Genomic DNA, 7,720 nt, shown 5'->3' on the forward strand with positions numbered 1-7,720 from the left:
GAAGGCCCACACAGTGACTTAGTACGCCTCAGAGATCGAACCCAAACAATGAAAGGCTACTTAAATCAATATACACTGTTACATTGTTTATCCATAATACACATTACACATTATGCCGCACACCGTGATGCCCATTACACATTAATCCACACAAAAATTATGCCCTTTGCACATTATGCCCCACACTGATGCCCATTATGCCACAGACCATAATGCCAGCAGTACTCCTGCTTATACATATGATGCCCCAGCAGTGCCCCTCACCTAATGCCCCAGCAGTGCCCCTCACACACAATGCCCCAGCAGTGCCCCTACTCACACACAATGCCCCAGCAGTGCCCCTCACACACAATGCCCCAGCAGTGCCCCTCACACACAATGCCCCAGCAGTGCCCCTCACACACAATGCCCCCAGTAATGCCCCACACACAATGCCCCCAGTAATGCCTGCAGCATTGCCAGGTCCCCTGCTCCCGCCAGCTGTACCTCCTCATCCTGCAGCTTTGCCGGGTCACCTGCTTCCACCATCCATGCCTCCTCCTGCAGTTTCACCGGGTCCCCTCCGCCAGCTGTGCCTCCTCCTCCTGCAGTTCCAGCACTGGGTCCCCTGCTCCCGCCAGCTGCGTCTCCTCCTCCCGCAGCTTCGCCGGGTCCCAACTCCCCAGCTCGTGACCAGACGTGCCTCCTCCTCCCTCAGCTGCGCTGGATCCACTCCTCTGCCCTGCATGCAGCCAATGGAAATCGGGTAGGCGGCACCCGGGGGGACTCCATTACGCTGCCTCCCTCGGCAGCGTTTTCTTTTACTTAAAAAAAAAAAAATCCTGTGCATGGCGGGCTGGCGGGCAGGGGGCCACTGAGATCAGCTCCGCGGGCCACGAGTGGCCCGCGGGCCATGGGTTGAAGACCCCTGCACTAGGGGATGTCAGCCTCTACTCCTCCCCCTCTTGCTTCTCCCCCTTTTCTCTATGACACCCTCTCTCTAATTCTCTATTCCATTATGCTTTCTCGCTCCTCTCTTTTCTACTCTCTTTGCCTCTCACGCTTTCTTCCGCCCCCTCTAAAAGCATTAAATCTGATGGAACCCAGAAACAGCGGAGTAGGACAAAACTTTATAAAGTGAGGGGCCCCCGGTACCCACACATTTTCACTGGGCGCGATCACGGAGAAGGTACCTTACACATTGACATAAGCAGATTGGCCCATAAAGAGGATCTTGGAAAAGGGCTGTATAAATCAGAAGCACCAGTAGCCGGAATCATTCCTGGGAACCCCATAAAAGGCTAATTATGCCCCTTTCAGACCGCACTTAAAAACCGGTATTTTGCCGATTTTTAACCGTTATAAAGCGTAATCTGTGCGGTCTGAAATGTGCAGAACCACTTTACCGTTTTACAAAAGCTGTTTTTGTAAAACGGTTAAAATGGAGGGTCCTACTTGTTTCAGACCCGGTATTTTGGCATCAAAATCGGGTCTGAAACGGTATTTAGGACCCAGCCAATTCAGCGCAGTGAATATTTAGTGAGCGATCATTAAATATTCATAGCACTGGAGCCTCCCCCCCCCCCCCCCCCCAAACAACGCACGCAGTATACACTGCTGTACTACGCAGTATCATCAGAGGGAAGCCCTGGATGAATTCCCCAGCACTCTGCTGCTGCGGTGTCCTCACCTAGGGTTCTCCGTTTGCGCATTAATGATGACCTGGGGGCGGATAGGCCTCTGCAGCCCGTCCCCCTCCTCCCTGGTCATTAGCAGCAGCCCGCACTCACACCAAGGGCACCAAGAGCAGCAGCACATAGCCGCAGCTTGCGGGAGGAGGAGGGCAGCGCCAGCGCGCTGCGGCCAATAGGTAACGAGTTGTCAACGCCAAAGTGGTAATTGATGTTAACCCTAGGGGGAGGGAAGGGGGGGTGATGTGTTAACCCTAAGGGCGGATGTTAACCCGTGCGGGGGGGGGGGGGGGGGGGCGGCGCTGAAGACTGCACTGGCTTTGACCCTATATTTGGAAAGTTTCCAAAAACGGGTCTACCAGTGTAAAAAAAATATACCGTTTAAGAGATGCGGTGTGAAAGGGGTTTTAGCTGGCAGACCCGTTTTTGGAAATGTTTTCAAATACAGGGTCAAAGCCAGTTATGCAGTCTGAAAGCAGCATTATAATGCTGCCATAAATGGGAGTGGATCTCCACCAACAAAATGATCAGCTACTGAATGAACTTATCAATATGACCATGCTAAATATTCTTACGAACAATATATTAACCAGTGAAAGCTTGCTTTTTACTACATGGTCTGTGCATTATAAACACTTTTTGACAGTATATTAAGATTAGAACTGTGGCCGGCGATGATCAGTGCAGCGGGCGGGCAGCTGCGCCTATTAGAATTTCAAAATAATGGGTCAAATGACTGGCCGGCTTCTGATTGGTTGAGATAGAGCCGCTGATTGGCTGAGAGTGCTCTATCTCAGCCAATCAGAAGCCGGCCAGTCATTTGACCCATTGTTTTAACATTTTAATAGCCGCCACTGCACTGATCACCGCCGCTGCACCCGCTGCCCATACCACTGCTCCTCACCGGCACTGCCACCCACCACCCTTCAGCTCCCTAGTTTTTTTACATGCGATAAATCGCAGGCGATGTATAAAATGGTATATCAAGTGTATGTGAGCCTCTCGATGGAGCCGACGGGCAGCTTACAGGAGAATTGGGTCCGACTTGTCCTTAGGACAAGTTGGCCTTGTATAGGGGCCTATATACAAGTGCAATTTCGCTCAATTCTGCCAGATCAGGGTGAGAAATCAGGTGAAATCATGCAAATTGCATGTGTTTTAGATCTGCTATGATCTGATGCGTGCCCCCAGTTAATTGCTTTGCCGGGGCTATACTATTACCTCCGATGAGCACACGAGATGCAGCGTATAAGTGGATTTTTTTTCTTCTACCTCAGGCACTAATGCTGTGAGTTCTCACACACACAAAAGTAGTTTTTCCAGGAGTTCTTCAATAAAAATAATGTCACAGAACTACCAATCCCCAGAACTGATATCCCCCCTCCCCTCGTTTGCTACAAGGGCCCCCTATCCACACATCCAATTGAAAACTGGGGTAAATGATGGTATAGAGTAGGGATGGGACATCGAAAGAAAACATCGGTCAAATGATGTTTTTCAACATTGGTTGCAAAACATCATTTAGACCTAAACATTGGTACTGTGAACCCGATGTTAACCGATGTTAACCGATGTTTCGATATTTTTTAAAATAAACTGGTTACCAAAGCATATAATACACTAATAAGCTTCTGAAATGATAAATAATCCCTCTATTAAGTTTATCTTGTTGGGGTGGGTGCAGTTGCACTCTCAAATCCACCACTTAAGTATAAAAGATGCAACATTGCCAACATCAAACATATGAGATGCTGGAGCCAGTGCCACTGCAAATTAATGTTTGAAACACGTCTGCATTTGACAAACCAGCCCCCATCCCCTCCCTCAAATAGAAACTACTGTACCTGTCACTCAGTATCTGCATCCGCTGTAAATCACTGCACATGTGCAGTGTGACTGACATTGCATTTCAAAGAAATAAACTGTGCAAATGTCTGCATCCACAACTGAATCAGGCCCTTTGTAAGGTGCTGTGATATGCTTGCTGCATAATAATAAATCAATTGATAGATTGTAAGCTTGCGAGCAGGGCCCTCATACCTTTGACTGACTGTAAATACCCAGTTTGTTGTATCACTGTCTCCTATTGTAAAGCGCAAGTGAATATGCTGCGCTATATAAGAAACGATTAATAAATAAATAAATATGAAGGGAGTTCACCACAATGTCACTACTAGTGACTATCGTATTATACTGTTCATTCTAGCACCCACTATCTTTGAAAACCCATGCAGTTCCTCTTCCCTGCCTGGAGTGTCGCTGTCTGCTGTAGTGCTTCTAGCACAGTGTGGTCTGTATATCAGCACTGACCTGTGCTAGAAACACCACAGCAGACAGCGACAGTGACTCACTAACAGCACCAGTTGCAGTGAGGCAGGGGTGGGGCTGTCCTGTGTGCTGCTGCTTAATAGCTGGCCAGACTGTCTTTCACAGTCAGCTACCACCCACAGCAGCAGCACACAGCCACACACACATATGAAAGCCCAGCCAGCAGTGATACTGTCATGTTTGTTAATGTTTTTTTATCAGTCTCTTAAGTTTTTAATGAATATAAATCAAGGAGAGAGTGAGCTGGCTGCAAAGCATTGGAAGCAGCACACATTGACACACAAAAGCAAAAACATTGGAAGATTGAGAAAAACATCGGGGGAGAAATCTAGCGATGTTGATGAAACATTGGATCCTCAACATTGCAGGGTTAAACATCGAACATTGGAACCATAAATCCGATGTTACCGATGAAACATCATATGATTACCCATCCCTAGTATAGAGGTATATACTGTGGGTAAGGGGAGCAGGAACGGTACAGACTGCAGATGCTGAAGAGGGGGTCAGCGGTATAATAAGGGTGGGGGGAGATGCCTTAAATACAATAAATATATCATCACAGCTCCCTACCCCATAGCAACCTAGCGGCAGGTTCTCCTGGGGGCGGGCAGGCTACATACCGGTACGAGCAGGGTAGCCCCACCCCACGCGCCGTTTCCCGCAATTATTTATTTCCCTCCGCTTGCGCTCACGCTCCCAGAATGCCGTGCGCGCCGACGCCCCGCCCGGCGGCATCCTGGGCAGGGGGACTGGGGAGGGACCAGCTTACCTGTCTGACAGTGACCCGAATAATTATTATGAAGGCGGGCGGAGCCGCGCCGCTACGCACAGCGGAGTACGCCGGTGCAGCTGCACTGCAGCCAGGAGGGGAAGCGCCGCCGGGCAGGAGAGGCGATCTTCCCACTCCGCTGCTTCCGGCTGCCCTTGTCACACAGGTAGCGGATCTCCAGAATTTCTCTTAGCGCATGTGAGCGAGCCGCACCTTAGCAGCATGTACTACATACCTCCCAACATGACCCTCTCCAGGAGGGACACAATGCTCTGTTTCTGAAATTTCCTCTTAATTTATGGATTACCATCACCTGTGCTGAAACACCTTTCTTATCAATTACCCTGTTTAAAACAGGTGATGGCAATCAGAAATTAAGATGGAAGTCCAGAAACAGAGCATTCTGTCCCTCCTGGAGAGGGTCATGGTGGGAGGTATGGTATGAGGCCGAGCCCGGGGGCCCTGGCTAACCACACCATAGCGGGTCGGAGCGCTTCTGACGCTATGAAGTTCCTGCGTCCTGTAAAGTCAGTAACAAGCTGTGAGAGTGCAGTGCGCAATGTGGTTCTAGTGTTTCACTCTGCACTCCCTATGGGGGTGATTAGAATGGGGCGAATTCTGCCTGTGCAGACGGTGGGAGCGAACGACTTTGACAAGTTTCACACTCGACGACCCGTTCGATCCAGCAGTAGAGATTTGTCGTCCGCAAACGAACCGGCTCTTTTGAACGGGTCCGCCCAAGAACGGATGAGCCGCTGACCCCCAAAAAAGGGTGATCCGTTTCAGTTTACAAAGCATTTTCCTGATCTCAGTGCTGCCACCTGTCTTTCCGTATCTTTTCACTAATACTGCTTTCACATTGCAGAAATGGGTAATGACCCGGTATTCTTAAATGGGACTTTAAAACGGGTCTGAGCCTTGAGACCTTTCACATTGCAGGTAAAAACCGTTTTAAAAATCATTTAATACCATTCAAACATTCAACCCGTTTAACCCCCAAGGGACACGTTTCAAGCCATTGAAATAGAGCTGTTCAAACTGCCAAAAAAACGGCTTTGAACCGTGTAGGACTCTACTTTTTAACAGTGTTGAAATACCGGTTAACTTTAACCGGTAAATCAACTCTGGCACTTTCACATTGCAGCCTTAAACATTTTAAAATGGAAAAAAACCCGGCAATATACCATTTTAAAAGCGCGATGTGAAAGCGGTACGAGAGATCCGGCGGATCCCGGCTCAGCTTAATGATCCGTTTTGGATCTCTATCCAGCAGGGGCAGACAACAGGCCGGACCAGGGGAAATATGGCGTTTTATGGGCGTACCCAAGAAAACACTGGGCATGTCCCTTTGGACGACGGGAGGGTCAATGCCTACCTTACCTCCTCCCCCCTCCCCTTTGGCAGACTGCCAGGAAAATAGAGTTATTTTAGACTGACTTATTTCCTATGGGGAGAAAAATCATTCGATGATCGGCGAACATCTCCCCTTCGGCTGCATGCAAGGCGATGTGTTCGCGAACATCTCCTCTCATGGTACTGAGGGGATTGGGGGGCGAGCGGCATTATGGGCTCGCTAAGTAGTGGATGTGCGCTGCTTTACTAGCCTTTCTGAATCAGGCCCTATGTGTGCACATGGAGGACACTAGAACGTGTTGCGCATACATACTCACTGTGACTAGCTAATTTGTACTTTTAAGCCAACATTATAACATTTATTATAACATTATATTAGCCTCATGGTGGCTCTCAGTGTTCTGGGCGGTGACCATTGGCCCCATGGACTCTGGGAAAGGGACTATTTCAAACTGAATCTTGAAATACTTTGCCCTCAGAAAGTAGTCCTGCAGGGATTTGCAGAGGCTGAATATGCAGAAGAAAACATGAACATGCAGGGGGGGGGGGGGGTTTATATTCCACTGTCCCTTCTCACTGTTGCATTGTGCACTGCAATGTATAGTCATGTAAAGACCCCATACACTAGTGCGATATGGCTCTTTGCACACAATTTCCATCTATTGTGCCGATAAATTGTGAGAAAAGTGCCATATTGTATTTGTCTTACCTCCGATCTGTTGCACGGTCCCGTTCAGATTGTATCCGGAGCTCACCGTGGCTGCTACAATGATTTGTTAGGGATACGATCACTAGGTCGACATGTCATTAGGTCATCACATGCATTAGGTCCGCATGGGCTAGTTTGACCGTCAAATGCTTGACATGGGGTTTTCTCTTTTTTTTTTTGCCGAAATGTGTGGACAGGCGGTATTTCATACCCTACTATCCACTAGGGTGTGGCGGGAGAATAAAATCTGCCGAGTGTAGTGAGGCACCGTGCCTGAAGCATGGTGAGCCATCCGAGGGGATGCGGTGCATTTTAGTATCCATGTCGACATTTGGGATATAAAAAAAAAAAAGTAAAAACCCCCATGACGACTTTTTGACTGTCGACCTAGCCCATGTTGACCTAATGCACGTGTCGACCTAACCCCATGTTGACCTTCAGTGGTCGACCCAATGCATATTGACCCTATAACCCATACCCAATTTGTTATATCCCACAGCCATAACTGAGATCGCATTCAAGACATTGTAGGCAAAAGGAACACATACAATATATCATATGCGATCGTAGCCTCAAAGTAAACTGGCGGGCAGTTGCCTAGGTATCCAAAGCGAGGCTGCATGCAATACCTCGGCATAGTGTAGGGGAGCCGTAACCATCATATTGCCACACAGAGTAAGTTGCTGGCTGGCAGCTGCACTTATAACAAACAGTGGCGTAATAATGGGTGCAGTGTGTACGGTACACATGAAACCCTACTTTAATACTCCCCCCCCCCCACCGGATCCCCACAATGACGGTTGCTGCACTGCTGAAATCCCCGCCCATTACCAGTGATCTGCACATGCACAGTAGGGTCTGAGTCTAGTGCTCATGCCCTACAATGCC

The 7,720-nt window shown here is 48.7% G+C and overlaps 1 long non-coding RNA gene across 2 annotated transcripts in view; it reads right to left on the minus strand.

The window, feature by feature from the left end:
• LOC146059183 (uncharacterized) overlaps positions 1-4,660 on the minus strand; it is a 106,807-nt gene extending 102,147 nt beyond the window's left edge. For both annotated transcript variants that reach the window (XR_014470168.1, XR_014470169.1), the window contains exon 1: positions 4,572-4,660. This is a non-coding gene — a long non-coding RNA (uncharacterized LOC146059183). The remainder of the gene's footprint in view (positions 1-4,571) is intronic.
• Between the last annotated feature and the right edge of the window lie 3,060 nt (positions 4,661-7,720).

Source organism: Crinia signifera, chromosome 2 (assembly GCF_055691185.1).
Source record: "Crinia signifera chromosome 2, ASM5569118v1, whole genome shotgun sequence".
Classification (NCBI taxonomy): domain Eukaryota; kingdom Metazoa; phylum Chordata; class Amphibia; order Anura; family Myobatrachidae; genus Crinia; species Crinia signifera.